Below are 15,751 nucleotides of genomic sequence, written 5' to 3' on the forward strand. Positions count from 1 at the left end.
AAAGGGGCGAGAACAAACCAAAAAGCACCGAGAAATGTCAAACAACTCAAAAAAGAAAAGTGCAGAGGCGCGATGGCACAAGTTCGCCGTGACCCTCCGGCGCTCCTTGGCTTGGCTCTTGGGCACGCCAATGGAGAGGAGAAAAGAGAAAAGAGAGAGAATTTGGGGGTGCCCGGGAGGCGCAGGGCAGGGCGGCTGTGCCGGGGTGCCCCTGTCCCGTCCCAGTCCCGGTGGAGCTTGCCCGCACCGGGCGACTCGCACTTTGCGGGAAGCCACGGGGCACCCGGACTTACATGTGAGTGAGGCGCACTCACACGCAAGGTAGTGCCTGCCGGCCGCCCGCCGCCGCCCCGCGCCGGGACAGGGGTCCGCTCCAGCCGCGGCGCCGCAGCCCGGAGCCAGAGAGCCGGCGAGCCAGCGAGCGCCGCGCAGGGCCAGCCACCTGACGCAGCCCGCTCCGCGGTGCCGACGCGACTGAGTGTCCCCGCCGAAGACCAGCGCTCCTAACCAGCCCGATGACGCCCCAGCCTCTTCAGAGGACCGACCCACAGCGGCGGCCCCTATAAACCGAAGGGGAAGCCGAAAAATCAGCCCGCCGGGGACGCACCCAAATGGGCCGCTACGCACCCGGGGGGTGTGAGGCGGCGTGGGGACGGCGCGGGAGTGGGTGAGGGGCGCGGGGGGCGCAGCAGGGGGCGGCGCGGGGGCGCCCAAGGTGGTGGGCGCCGGACCCCGCCTCCCAGACCTGCCTCCCAATTTTCGGTGAGTGGTGTAGCCCTGGGCGGCGTGCAAAGTGTGCGACGGCGGCGCTTACCCCTGCTGCGCGCCTCCTTACCTCCAGCTTCCCGCTCAGCGCACGCGGGGACCGCCACCCACCCCGCCCTCCGGGCCGCGCACGCCCGTGGAGGTAGGTGTCGGCAAGCCCAACTACTGCGAAGCCTGGAAAGGGTTTCAGATCTGACGAGAGGCGCTACGGGAGCGCAAAACTAGCACCGCCGCAAGAAACAGGCGCAGACAGTGAGCGTGCCCGTGCTGGCGACACTAGAGCCGAGCCGTGGTGGCCGTGGCTGCCGAGTAGCTGCGCCCGGCGGCGGCTTCCCAGGCGGGAGCAGTGGTGGACCCAGGTGTCCTGGTTCTCCCGTGGCCCAGCCCGGGCGCCGTAGGGTGGGAGTGGGACGGCCTGGAACAGACGGAAAAGTAGTTTATTGCACAAGAATTTGTTTGCAATTGTTTAAAAACTCTCAAGTGTCCCCACCCCACTCCTGTCCCCGCACTAGGACGCGGCAGAGAGCATTGGGTTAAGAGCAGAGACACCAAGAGGTTCTCGACCACTGGGCCCGTTCACTTTGCCTGGGACCTTGGTTGAGTCACTTGCGGCCACGCTGGTGTCTGCAGGTACATTTCATTCATTGATTCATTCAATAAATGTTTAGTCCAGGAGGCCTATCTTGTGCCCAGGTGAGCCAGAGTAGCCAGGTGACCAGGCTAAGACAGGGCAACTGCCTTTGGTGTGTGGCAGGCCTACCTGCCAGTAAACCCAGATGCACAGAGGAATCATGAACTCTCTCCCACCTTCAACCTTTGACTTCTAAACAGTCAGTGAAACTTGGGATGTCTAGAGGAGAAAAAAGAAAGGAAGTTCACCTGTAAATGGAAACACACCTAACACACCTGGGGGTCTGCGGTGATTGTTTGATACTTCCAGAGGCCCTGGAACAAATTGTCAAGAATAGTTTGAAGTTTTCTTTGAAAATAGAAAGACACTATTAACCATTCAACAGCACTACTGAAATTCCCTCTTTCGCCCGTTTGCTCAACTCAAAGTAAGAAAAGGTGTGACAGATGAATATGTCACATATTATTATTTTTGGCTCCTCCAGGTACACTACCACTGCCATTCCACAAGGCCTCTTTTCTTCTGGATCTGAATGGACAACGAGAACAATTCAAAGTCACCAAAGAACAGTTGGAATTCAGAGCAGGAAACAAAAGCTGCAGGCCAGACCCCATAACCTGCAGCAGCTACTCTGCCTCACTTGGGCCTCCGACTTTTCTCTGCTTCAAAGTGACTGTACCTGCTCTCCCCCCACAATCAAACCAAACTAAGCCGGGACTTTGTCCCACTTTGGATTTTGGCCTCTCCCACACAAAAATCACCTTCTTTTGCAAAAAAGCTCAAAGGCACAACTTTGTTAGGTTGATGCTTTTCACATAAACAAAAGCAGATAAAAATATTGAACCCATAGACCTGAATGGGCTGGTTAGCCGTGCGACGGTAGGGCTTTACAATCAACGATGACGTGGCTGTTTGAGGACATCATGATTCACAATCCTTCACCCACTTAGCTTAGAAACTACTTGAAGACAGGGCCCAAGTTTTATATCCTATATTAAATAAAAACTTCTTGGTTGAATTTCATTAATCAATTGTCTTTTTTAAAAAAAATGGTGAAGACTTATAAGAAGGAAGAACAGATCAGAAATATTTGTTATGCTCCATTTGTTCAAAAAGCATCTTCCTTCCTGCTTCTAATGTGTCAAAAGCACAAATACATGGTATTTGAAAGGGACAAGGTAAATAGTAACCAATACAACCTTGATAGTTATGCCAGTAGCTACACGTTGCTACAAGGAATGAAACTGAATGAAACAGAGTTCTTTGGAAATCCCTGAGTTGGGTTACCAGCTCTGCTTTTAGAGAAATATCATACCTAAACTTTGAAAGGAGGTAAACTGTCCCATGTCATATACTGACACATTGCAGGCAAAGCACAATTGGGACTATTGTCCTAGAAATGTATAAAGCAAGGTCAGGCTTTAGTCATTTCAACTTCTAGCAGGCCATCCTTGGAAAAAAAAAATTTTTAACTGTAGGTTTCACCTATATTTTATTATGACCAACCACTGATGGACAAATAAAGCACTTACTTTGTAAATAAATGACAGCAGGTGGAATCAAGGGTTTACAGGTAAGCAATGGCACTAAGAGCTGGGGAACACAAGCCCATCTGTGGTGTGTTCAGCTTTCTGTTTTCACCTGACACAAAAGGAAAGCTGAGATTTTACTTAATTGGCATGGTGAGCTGACACTGTCTATAGTTTGCGATCCTGCATTTGACCAACCTGGGCCTTAAAAGTTTTAATTTACAAAAAAAAAAAAAAAAAGTCTTTCCGATTTGGAGGCCACCATGTGTGACCTTTTCATATGAATCAGTAATTTATTTTATTAGGTCATTACCATTTTAAGTACCTGGTTTATCGTTTAAGAGTAAAACAATGCATTAGCATAATTCTTAGAACAGTCCAGGCTTGAGACTTTTCCAATGAAAGGGGCCTCTCTTTTGGCACAGGGAAAGATGGAAGTGGTGGAAACTTCAGGCTACAGAGAAGGGCAAAAGGCCAAAATATCCTAGGTTTGAAATGCCCAGGGAAGGCCCAGGTTCCTGGTTCAGGTGACTTGCTTCATGCCAAAGCCAGCAAGTTGGGATAATAACACACCCCAACCTAAAACACTCGGTCACCAAATGACACAACCTGGTCAAACAGATGGTGTCACATGCTGCTCAGAGGGATGGCCTAGCAACAGTCCTTTCCAACACTGCATATTTTACAACAATGGATGAATTCACACGTCAGGGTTGAATTTTGTGGTCTTGTAAGCCTCCTATTTATGGGTGGATGTGTTCCTGTTCAAGTGAAAATGACTTGTCTGCTTTAAGAAGCAATAGGCTCGCTGCAGCTTGGAATCTTGAAAATATTGTTTCACTTCATAATGTAATTCAGTTTTTGGACAAGAGTGTTCTTCTCGGCTTTTCCTTAGTCTGGGTCATTGTAAGAGTCCAGAAAAAATAGACTTATAATATTATTTTAATAGCCTAGGAAACAATAAGTAGGTTTCCACCGAAGCAGAAACCTTAGCTGTAAGGTTTTAATAATAGTACTTAGCATTTCCACAGTGCTTACTGTCTTTGAAGCACATTCTGCACTTTTATTTAATTAGAAAGTGTGGTTGCACGTGTGACTTAAAACGTGCACTGTATGATGACAAAAGCAGGCACTGTAAAAACCCTTTTCCTAGGCCCAGTTAATCCTTGGTAAGAAGGTTCTATTCCCATAAACAGGGCTTTTTCCCCCTGGTCATGGTTACTAGCTAGTAACTTCAACCACAAGTGCTCCTAAACTTGCATTCTACACGAAACACAATGTATAAGTTAGCAACCCTTCATTTCAGAAGACTTGAAATCAAGAAATTAACTACACGGCCGTACAAAATTGCCCTATTTAATTTCGATCGGCTAAAACAATTAAAAAAAAAAAATCAGAACATGCTCTCATCCAAACAGAATGTGGGGGCACATTGCCCAATGTGTTTGGACCTGATTTCTCGAGCCATGGGCTGTGAGATGCTGTTGAAGCATTTACTTACTTAAAACCATGATTCACCACATGAGAGCAACAGGATTTGGGCACCTTTGCTGACCTTTCTCAACCGTGGTAGGTAGGCCCCATCTATGAGAGAGGCTTGTCGGTCCCCATGGATGCCCAGTTCCCAAGGCTATTCTTGCCTTTCTCACCAAGTCCCCGGGAGCCCAGTGTGGGAGTCAACTAACAAAGTCACCATCTACCTTAAAAGGGGGCCACAATAAAGAAGAAACTAAGCACATGACTGTTTCTTTGAAAACTGAAACCTATATAATAGGATCCTAATGTTAGCCTTGGTTGAAGACTCTAGATGGACAATTTGGATTAGGGGCATAATGACACCAACTGTGACCAATGGACCCATTTAATTGGATAAAACAAACAAAAAGATGAAAAAGTGTCATGACTCTAGAGCAGGACAGTTTTCCTAAACTAAAATATCTTTAAGTTCTCTTGGGGGGGAAATTTTTCATGAAATTTTTCACGGGGAACTTGTTTCTTAGAACATTTGGCTTGGCCTTGAAGATGGGGGTGAGAACAGGCAGTGGGGACTAGTTAGAAATAGGTACGCCCGGCTAACTTGATTTTATTTATAAGTGCCTTATTTATAGCACATTTTGACTCGACATCTTACTAAACAAGTAACAGGAAAAAACCAAAAAAAGCAAGTTGGTGCAATCCAGCGAGGGCTAAAGTCCTAAACAAGATCTCCTTAGATAAATGAAACCTTTTAATTGCTCTCATTTTAAATATTTTCATTGCAGTCATTTCTTCAAATTTAGCCCCATATAATTAAGAGTTTAAAGAGTTAAACACTTTGGATTAATCAAGTAATAAGTTTCCTTAGTACTGCTTTGTGTGTACATATATACAAATGAAACAACGGCTAAATACGAATTTTATATCTTGGGTTTTTGCTTTATTTACCTACAAACCAATGCGAGCGCTCATTGTCAAACAGCCTTGCAGTTAGATACTAGCCTCAGTTTGGGACAACAGAAATTGGGAGGGGGCTATGGGTGTCACTTACCCTCATAACTGAAACCACCTGTCTAGTCCCTCCCCCATCTGTTGGTAAACCCTGAATTAAGCCATTAGTGTGACAATTAGTCACACGTTTGATACATCTAGAAACGTAGGTAACTTTTCATCTGTTTGTGTTTGCCCACACACGTTTAAATTGAAATAGAAAAATGTATAATTATAGTTTAGCTCCACCTATTCCCCTGGGTCTTACTTTGAGGGGGAAAGAACCAAGAGGGGACAGGAAGGCATGGCTCCCAGATAAAGAAGGTGGCCTCCTCAGCACATGGCTACACACAAGCCCCAAGTGTCTTCCAGCTGGATTTCTATTTAGCCTCTGTCTGGTCAAAATGCCTGGGCCTGTCGGGAGCCCACTGGATATTAGCAGAGCTCCAGTGGTACTGTGGCTTTCTGAGGTCTTTGCCCACCTCTGGAAGTGAGGCGGAGAAAATTATTCAGCCAAATCATCAAGCATTTGCCATTATTCTGGGGATCAGATGAAAAAGAGGTGTTTCCAGGAGCTACAGATTTCAGCTTTACCTGCAGTTGCGTCTGGGGGCTGCATGTCTGGGGGAGCAGTTCCTCTGCTCCCTTTCTTGAACATTCCTGTCCCTGGGTGGCTTTAGTCTCTGCTACCTTCTCAGATTACGGCTTCTTTTGTGCTAATTACACCGAAAAAATTAAAAGAATGTCGCTGTCTTTACAAAGAACACAAAGCTGGCTTGCTTTAACAACTAAATAGAACCCACTTTTTTTCAGAGAGCAGAAAACAGCTTTCAAATGATTCCTACCAAGTGAATTAATGGTAGATGGCCCCTTCACTTAGTAAGACCCAGGTGACAGAAGGGCTCAGCTATTGGGAAGACAAATTGAAAATGTGTGTAGCTTTTTGGGGGGCCATTTACATAGAAAGAGAAGATATGATTAATGATCAACTTCTTTCCCCCAGCACTCAATTGTAAATTAAGACTTGCCAAAAAAGAAAAAGAGAAAAAAAAAACAACAACTTGTCAATGATGGGTGATTTAAGCTGCATGGAAAGAGGAAAGAAATGGAAAGTGCTCATCACTAGAAAGCAGTACCTATACTATGCAGGTAAAAATATAAGTGGAAAGAAGTCTGACTTCTCTCCCTGGAAGGCTGTGGCTTGAGCAGATACTGTTCTGTAGCTGTCCTCCAGGTAAGAAAAGGTCTTTCAAAGGATAGAGCTGGGAAGAATGAGCCATTCCTGCTAGCCCAGCCAGTTAGGGATGACACCCGCCCTCCCTCCTTCTATGAAATCCTCGCAGGGTTAATAGGTGAAAGGCAGCAGCTTGGAATGCCTTCTTTTTCCTAAGGAACATTAAATTCTGAATTGCTCATGCTGAAATCATGCTACAGCTGTGACCCTCAGGGATGAATGTTGGACACCGGCTCAAGTGACAGGTGTTCGCCCAGTTTGGCTGAAATTGCGATGCCTAACTCAAGTTTTCCCCCCCGATTAATTGGTGGGGACTCTAGAGCCAGCCAGGAAAGGGCCTTTTGCCACAGACACAGAAAAGACCATGTGTTCAGCAGTCAACAAAAATGCCAGCCTCGGGGAGAATGGAGGCACTGCTCCCTGAAGAGAAAATAAGAAAATCAAGACAGACTTTGGGAGGCAGGGAAAAGAGAAAGAGGGAGCTGAGATCTGATCAGGACCAAACCCCTCTTCTAGGTTTTAAAGCAAACAGGTCTATCCTGTAATCGGCTTTTGGAGGATTTTAGCAAGCAAGTCTGGGATTCTAGGAAATGTGGCACTAAAATTGGTATTATTAGAGGAAGTGGCACAAAAATGCAAAGTCTAATCCGTAACACGCTAATTATACCTATTTTTATCCCAGGGTTACAGTGACCTAACACCAAGAAATAGAAAACTAGCCCTTCACAAAAACAAGACGGGACACCTGGGGGATGGGGCCACAGGGCAAAGGTAGCACGGAGTCCCTTGATCTGAACTGGGCTGAGAAATCAGCAGTCAGCCATGAAGGAGCTGATATCTAAGGGAACTTGGCAATAGTGGAGGAAGGCAAGTGGGGCTCTAGAACAAGCCTTGGGGGTTCTGGTATGATGGCAGCATGCAGAATGGTCAAAGGCTGGGCTGAGCAAACCACACGATGCCCGTAGGGTATCCTGGTCTGCAGAGGGAAGGATGGAGGCCAGGCTGTGTTTTGCCATGCCAAGATGGATTGCAGACGAAGCCCTCCTTGGTCCATCCCACCAACCACAAAGGCCCTGGGTGGGTCCCTGTCTTCTGGTAAGATGGTGACAAGTGGCTGGTAGAAAACCAGTCCCAGATGCTGCCTACGCTCCCACTTTGGAGACTGGTCCCAGTAAGGATGCTTCTCAGTAAGATGATGGTCGAAGGTATCAACTAACTTAAAGCACTCTAAGGTTTTTTTCTTCCTTGTTCTGAAAAAATAATCTCTACTTTCTGAGTACCAGGATTTTCAAATAATTGGACACCCTGGGGCTGCTTCAAAAAGTCTAGCTGTGTAAAAACTTTCAAAGGAAGTTGATGTAAAACTTAGTTGGGACAAAAAGACACAAGTTAAATGAACACTCCATTTACTCCACAACTATTAAAGGCATCCCAAAGTCTAGAATAGAATAACCTAACTGACCCAAAATTAATATCATATATTATTAACCCATGCCTCTGGGGGGCACCCCAGAGCAGGGTAATTTAAAGTCATTCTCAGCCTTAAAAGTGAGTTTCTTAAATGGTTTTCTACTCATGAAATCAGTAATTATTCCAAATACATCATTTCAATGAACTACCATGAGTTAGTTGAAGGCAAAATGTGAAAAACAACAAATTGTTGACTAGTGTGATCCCCAAGAGTACTTAATGTATTAATTTTAGAAAATACCTTTATATTTTTTTTACCTTGAACATTTTAAAATGTGTTAAACAAATGTGTTTTCCTCAAGATGGCATATAGCCACACATCCATTAGATTTACTGAGGGTACAGAAGACAGAAGAGGGGAACTTTGTAAAAACAAACAAAAAAAGAAAAACAAAAAAAAAAAGGAGAAAGAGGACTAAAGAATAAAACTCCGCAACAAATATTTAGTTTCTAAAATGAATATTGAAGGTAGAAGGATTTTGAGAGGAAAATATGTGCATAATTTCTGAGATATGTAAAGCAAAACAACAAATCTACAAATGAAAAAAACACACACAAAACTACTAGCAGCATGCAAAACGCAGGGAAACAAACAAAAAAATCACTCTAATTTATAGTAATTGAACCCTTGCTTAACCTTCCACCCCAAACCTGATGATTCTGTGAAATCATCCAGCTGTCACTCTTTTCCTTTTAGAAAGGTGACATTGATTTGTCTAGCAAAGACCCATTATTAGAATTCTGAGGTCTGCTTAACGGGGCTACTAATAATTTGAGTCATCAATAGTTGACACCCCGCCCCTGAAATTCTCAGTATGTGGTAAAGTGCTGAAAACATATTTTCAAGGTTCTGTGACTGTAACATAAAAATAAAGGATCAAGGCTGGGTGGCTTTGGACGTCTGAGCACATCTGGGCTCTACTCTGCCTGCACCCCAAAGGGAAAATAAGTAGATGGAGTAGAAACAGCATCTGGGGGCAACATCAAAGCTTTGGGCTGAGCTGTCTGCAAATAGAAATAGATGGCACAAGACTGAACTGCGGAGGGATGTATGCCACCAAGCCATCACCCCTTCTCCTGCCTCCCTCCCATCCACCTGCCTGGCTGTTTACTGCGTTGAAAAACTAGGAAACACTGTAGCCCAGACAGTCTAAATTGGCCATCCACATGAGAAAAGATTGATGGTCTACCCTAGTTTTGGTGACTTTGAAATAAAAGGATGGGGAGTAGGGGGGTAGGGTATCGGCCTCTTAGAGAAACTGAATTATGGACATTATTTTTCCTATCAAATGGCACTTCTCATCCTTATTTTGCACTGGCTGGATTGAGTTGGTTGTAATCTAAGACAAAAATGAGTGCAGATGGCTTCAGCTTCCTGTAAATTCTAAGATGGCTGCAGGCACTAGGCAAACTTGACCCTGACAACGCTGCTTCCGAGGGAGCCCAGTTACCGCTCTCCGCTCTCCGTCAGCATGGTCTCCTCCCTGTGCCCGCCTGTAAGGACCGGCTTGCCACTTCACCCCTCTCTCACTCTGCAGCAGACTTCCCATGGCCACGGCAGAAAAAGCCAGACCTAACATCTTCCTCCTGCCTCAGAGCCCAGGCTGGTTTCTCCGTCTGTTCCCTCTGTCCCTGAAAATAAGCTTATCTGAGGCATCTGGGCGAGTGTTGGCGTGATGTCGGGGTAGCTGTTCGGGGAGCTGACCCTCTCAAATAGCCTGGCAAATCGTCTATCTGGAGACAAAACAACCAGATGCTTTTTCACGACTGAACTTTTGACCAAATCCATGAGATGCTTTGGTGTCAAGAAGACAAAAACTCAAGTCAGAAAGGTCACTGGCATAGGAAATGCTGGGGTGACAAAAAGCCACAGAGAGAAGGAAGCATTACATCTTTCTAGCAACGAAAATCCCAGTTTTCAGGTTGTGCTACATGATACAAAATTTGCCAGCGCGAAGCCAAAAGAGAAAGAATGGATTCTTTTTAAGGCTATATTGTTCCTATTCATTGGCTTTGTTGCTGCCAGAAAGTGGCTTGCTGTCCGCCTTTCCTGCACTCTATAAAATGTAAATGGTCTAAATTAAGAAGCCATGTAATCTCAAGCAATATTAATTCTGACATGAAAAACGAGACCAATTCTTCAGGCAGGATTATGATCCCCAACGCCTGACAATAACCGATCACCTCACTCTGTTTCTCAAAGGACAGGATATTTTCCTTTTCCAAAGTGTCTATCTGTTTCTAAGAGAGGACAGAATCCTCACACATTCCTTATTCCGACATTGAAATGGCACCGTCTCCTAAAGTGGGCTGGCTTTGACGCTCCTCAGACTCTGCTGAGCTTCTGGGTCCTATTTGTCTGTTTTTCCCCCCTTCCACACTAAAGTCACTCTGGAAAAAAAAAATATGTCAGCACCCGAGGACTGCCAGTGGGGACACTGCCCTCAAATCCTTTTCCTGCAGACCGAGCTGTGGCTCCTAATACTGTTTTCCAAATGGAAAAGGGAAAAGGGGCGTTTGAACACATTCTTTCTAGTGTTTCCCCCTCAACTGTTCGTTGAACGCAGCTCCATCACGGCTCCTCCATCTCTGTAGCAGTCAGAATCGCCGTGCGTCTACATGGAGAGAGAATTTGCATCTCGGCTGGGCTCCGATGGGAGCCAGCAGCTGTTCCGGGGAGAGGAGGCATCTCGACCTCCCTGCAGTCCCCCCACCGCCCCCAGAAGGTTCTGCAGATGTGCTTGTTAATCTTCTTGTTAAGTGCAAGAAGGAAAGTAGCTGTCCTGGTAAACCCCCCTCATTCACTTCCCCCCAAGCCCCTGCTGGTTCACTGTCTGCTGCCTGTTAATGACCATCAAAATGAGAAGTGACTCTAGCAGTGCCAACGTGGAGGGAAATAAGGAACCCCAGAAAACCACCAACTCTTTGGGGAAAGTGGCTGACTAGGGGGCCTCCTTGGGGGAGAGTACCCATCGGTTTGATTCCAGGCCTGGGGTGCTCCCGGCGACATCACTTCTAACAGACATTGTGTAATTCAGTTACACACAAGCAGCTGAGGAGCAGGTCTGAATCCTGCCTCCTGCTGTGTCATTCTCTGCTTCACCCTGCTGGCCTCAGTGTCCCGATGTGGGAGGGAAGTCACAGGTAGCAGGAAATGATATCCCTGATGCCCCTTCAATGTGTTTCTTCCCTCTGCTTCCTTAGTCCCTGGGGACCCCAGGGCTAACCTGGATACAGTTTGTTAGTCTCTCTTACGTTCCCCGTTCCCAGGAGCTGAGATTTTTTTCAGCTGCGACAGTCTGTGGATTCACTTTTGCTTCTCTCTAAACACTGCCAGCAGGAAACCCAGGGCCACCTTTGGGGGCTATAGCAACCCACCAGGGGTGGGCCAAAGGTCAGGGCATAGATTACAGACAAACCCAGGAGGGTAGAAAGGGGAAACGGGGCCCTTTCCCTGATTCCTGCCTGAGCTGCATGAAAACTATGGACATCCGGTTTTCCAACTCTCTTCCCACCCCTAAAACATGGCCTCTGCTCATCAGTCTCTAGGCCTGCAGAGCTCTGTCTGCAGCTCCCAGGCCCTTGAGTGTCCATTTAAACCACACACCTGACTTGAAAGAAAAACACTTTCAACAATGAGGTGTGTGACCACTTGAAACCCCTCCACTGCACTCAAAGCCGGCGGAGCAGAACACAAGCTGGACTCCCCCCTTGGGGTTCAAGACACAGCTCACCCCACAGAAGGGAAGGGACAGGCCAGCACCCAGCAGGCTGCTAAGTTCTGCCCTCTGGGTCCTTCCTATTCGCGGTTCACCCCTGGCAAAGAATAGCAAGGTGTGAGGGACAGAACTGGGCATGGACCCCAGGACTGCGCGAGGGGGCCTGGCACGCCCTCTCTGAGTGTATCCATCACTGCATGGTGACAGCCGCTTTGCACTCTGTAGCTCAGCAGCTAACATCTCTTTCAGAGGTCCCTTCCCTTCCCCCCATCACAAGCCTCCTCTGTAAAAACCAAAAAAAACATCTTGTTCTTTCATCCTAATTAACGTGCTGTCAGGGAAAATGGCACGGCTCATTTTTGCAGAGTTGAAATGACCCTCTCCATTCCTCTCCTCTCATTTGCTAAAGTGGTCCTTCCTCAGCCTGAAATCAGGCCCTTTGGTGATGGAAATTTTAGCTGGAAGCAGAGAGTTCTAAGCAGAAGCCTAACCTTGGAGGGTGGAGAGGAAATCGATGCTCTGAGCAGGCCTGTCTCTGCGGTAAGGTCTGGCTGTGCCGCCACCTCTGCTTTGTGTGAAGGTTTCCTAATTAACAGTCATTGTCGGGGGGCACAGTTGAGCAGAATTCAGAGGCTGATTCTCCCCGCTGACTTATCTCAGGGGCAGGAGGAAGCTGTTTAGAAGGAAGTAAACAGGTTCTGGATCTGGGAAGATAAAAATCCGAGCGCCTTTCACGCTCAGAGGGAAAGCGTGACTGCGTATTTAATATCCTCGCTGGCCTGCGTGTTTGTGTGTTTGAAAGAAGGCTGTAACTTACAAGCATAATTAAGTGCCCCCTCCTCCCAGCCGAGGGTTTCTGCGCCTGTCACCAACGCTGCAGTGTTTCGAGGCCCTTTCTAAGTAAAGGCCTAGCAATGGCATCTCAGCTCATTTTCTGAAAATGTCACCCTAAGCCTGTTGGCCATCACAGAACTTTCTGAAAAGAACATTTCAGGTAGGGAACATGTTCATGTTTAAGAAAAAAAAAAAAAGAATCTTAAAAGAAAAAGGCAGCCATGGCCAAGTAGTTTGTAGCTCTGTCATTGGGATCCTGACATATTCAAATACATATTCTGTGAGAAATTCGTAGTATCCCTCCCAGTCTCCAACTACTTAAAGGAAACTCACACGTCAGGAGCTTTCAAAATTAGCTTAATTTCCCTTTCCTAAAGATCATGCATCTTGGAAAGGCTCCCTTTGAGTTACACCAGGGAACTTAATTGGCAAGCTTCCGGATTTCTAGAAGGGTATGTTAATAACCGGTAAGTCAAAATGGCAACCCAGTCCCCCCTCCACTGAATCGTTAGTTGCTAATGTCCCTCTGAGTAACTCGAAGCTAAGGTGTGAAATCAGCCGGAGTGTCACTAAGCTCTGTTTCTCCAAAGGCTGCAAGGCAGGACAGCTGGGGCACTGTTTATGTAACAAACCAGCAACCTGGTTGTTTCTGCTGCTTGATTATCTGCTGGCCTCACCTCCTGCCTCCTTGCTCTTTCTTCTGACCACCCCCAGCATTTTTTTTTCCTTTTGAAAGAAAGCAAAGCAACTGTACAGTACTCAAACCTTTTATTTCCTGACTATTCTGTGTGTCATAGCAGTGGACGCTGGAGAAAAACATGGGGCTTGTCCTTATCGACCTGAGCTGGGATGAGTCAGGCACCGGAAGGCTTCATCCATCTGGACCTGATCTGCCACTCCGATGCCCCACCCCCACCCCCGGAACTGCCAAGAGGACCCAAAAAGGCACCATGCTGGTACCTGGAGAGCTGGGGGGGATGGGACCCTCACTAAGCCCTGGGGGCACTGGTGGAAGAAAGCCAATCTGCTCAATTCACTGCATTGAAGGTGCTAGGTCATCACAGAGGTGGACTAGGGAAAATGGAGGTGTGGGCTGGCACAAGGAGTGGGGAAGTCAACAGCTCAAATGCCCCCCTGTCCTTTCCCAAGGCCTCCAGTTAGAATTCTATTTTTAAGGACTCCACTATTATAATAAAAATGTGACTCTCTCAGCCTTTGGGCCTTCTAGAGCTCTTTATTAAAATGCAAATGTCCCTAAAGGACAGCCCTTAAGCCTTTGCTAGCTAATGGGATTAACTGAACGGAACACAGCCACCTGCAGAGAGGTAAGAAGGCCTGGGGCCAAATCCCCACTTCTCAAATTTGCCACAGGCTCATTTGAATACCCTGAACATCCAGAAGGCGAAATTCTAGCATCCCTGCTTCAGATCTCTTTGAAAGGGGAATCTGAAGCCTGGGCCTGAGTCTCTGCTGTGGGGGGGGGGATCATCTGCTTTCTGAAATTCTCTGAGCCGTAGGTTCTTCGTCTCTTTTAAATCATTTCTCTTAGGATGGACAGCGCTTTCAAGGTATCCTAATAGAATGGTCTGGATTCAAGACAGAAGCATCGGGCTGGTGGTGCGAAAGTAATTGCACATAAGTAATGCATTTACAGAGACAGCGACTTGTAAGAAAGAACGTTTTCAAAGTAACTTGGGTAACTGATTTTCTGAGCTGGCAAACAAACTTTAGTTTATGTCCTGAAAATGGGTTTTCACTCATGTTGATTTCTCAGTGGGGAGTGTGTTAACATGTCACAAACAAGGAGAAGCCAAGACTTAATAATCCTGTAAATCTGAATTTTTACTCATGGAACAAAACCATTCCCTGTCATCTGGGAGTTCCTTCAGTTCAGCACTTCCCCGTCTTATAGCTAAAACAAAAAAATCTCTACCTACCTATCTGTATACACACACATATTTTCAAAAAATATATGAAGGTCACATATCACGTGCTGAGGATTATAGGAGGCCTATAGATAAGATTATTCCAAGGGCAATGAATAGATAACTTACAACTATTTGTGAAAGAAAAGTCGGAGATTCAATTCTGGAATTAAAAGTGTGGTCTCTTTTTTTTTCTTCACAAGGACTGGGAATTAATTACATTACTTGAACATACAACACCTCTATTTGCATTATGGATCAGGAAAAAGAGGTCCAAAGCTCAGGGTCTAAGATGGAGGACGGAAGCTAAGATGGAGGGCAGCTCAGGATCTAAGATGGAGGACAGTTCAGGATCTAAAATGGAGGACGGTAGCTAAGATGAGAGCACTCCACAGTACACCACTACCTCTGGCTGCAAACTATAAACACTTTCTCATTTCACCCTGAGAACACAAATCCTACACACAGCAGATTCTAAGGTTACATGGAAGAATTTGGGCCCACCCCCTAAGAGAATTTTCAGTCCTAGAAGCTCCTGGAAGGCATAGCTTGGCTCCAGATGGAGCAGAAAAAAGAGAGGGAGCTGGCTGGAGGCAGTTCTCGGCACCACTCCTGAGCCAGGCCTCTGGAGTCCCTTCTGAAAACAAGCCTGCCCTTCATCAAGGTCCGTAACCCCCAGACTCTATACCTTCTGGAGAAAGGCCTTGTTCGGTACTGACACGTTATCATCATCGTGGCCCACACTGTGCCTACAGAAGGCTCCATCACTGCTGTCCATGTATAAATTTTCAGCCTCTGGCATGGCATGGCAACCTGAATGGTTGTGCCTGTCGAATATCTAGACATAGTTGTTTGTTTTCATCCAAGCAGATCTTTCTGGGTTTTTCATAGTTTAACTATCAGGTCTGACAATAATTTTATGTAAGCACTGATCTGCCTTGTTCAACTAGATTGGAGAAGAGTTGGGAGGTTGCTGAAGTCCGTTTTTTGACAGGCTTTTCACCCACCTTCTCTTCACTGTATATCTATGCCCTATTTAATCACTCAGCAGAGACTGCCCAGTGTTGTTAACTTCCTGGGTTTGTTTTGATTGTAAGACCATCAAAGGGAGCAGCCATGTCTTATACCTTTGCATTCCCCCTGGGGGAAGGGCACATATCAGGCACTCAATACACATA

General features: G+C 46.3%; 1 protein-coding gene across 3 annotated transcripts in view; it reads right to left on the reverse strand.

The window, feature by feature from the left end:
• Window positions 1-15,751, reverse strand: part of LOC308490892 (guanine nucleotide-binding protein G(s) subunit alpha) — a 66,241-nt gene that overhangs the window by 20,026 nt on the left and 30,464 nt on the right. The window contains exon 1 of one of the 3 annotated variants that reach the window (XM_081033665.1): window positions 294-528. The exons of 1 other annotated variant lie outside the window; for it this stretch is intronic. The gene's annotated coding sequence lies outside the window, so the exon portion shown is untranslated. Of the gene's footprint in view, window positions 1-293; window positions 529-15,751 lie in introns of those variants that run through there. One more of the 3 variants, XM_081033664.1, reaches the window with a different exon arrangement.

This window comes from Rhinolophus hipposideros (assembly GCF_964194185.1).
Source record: "Rhinolophus hipposideros genome assembly, chromosome: 22".
Classification (NCBI taxonomy): Eukaryota; Metazoa; Chordata; class Mammalia; order Chiroptera; family Rhinolophidae; genus Rhinolophus; species Rhinolophus hipposideros.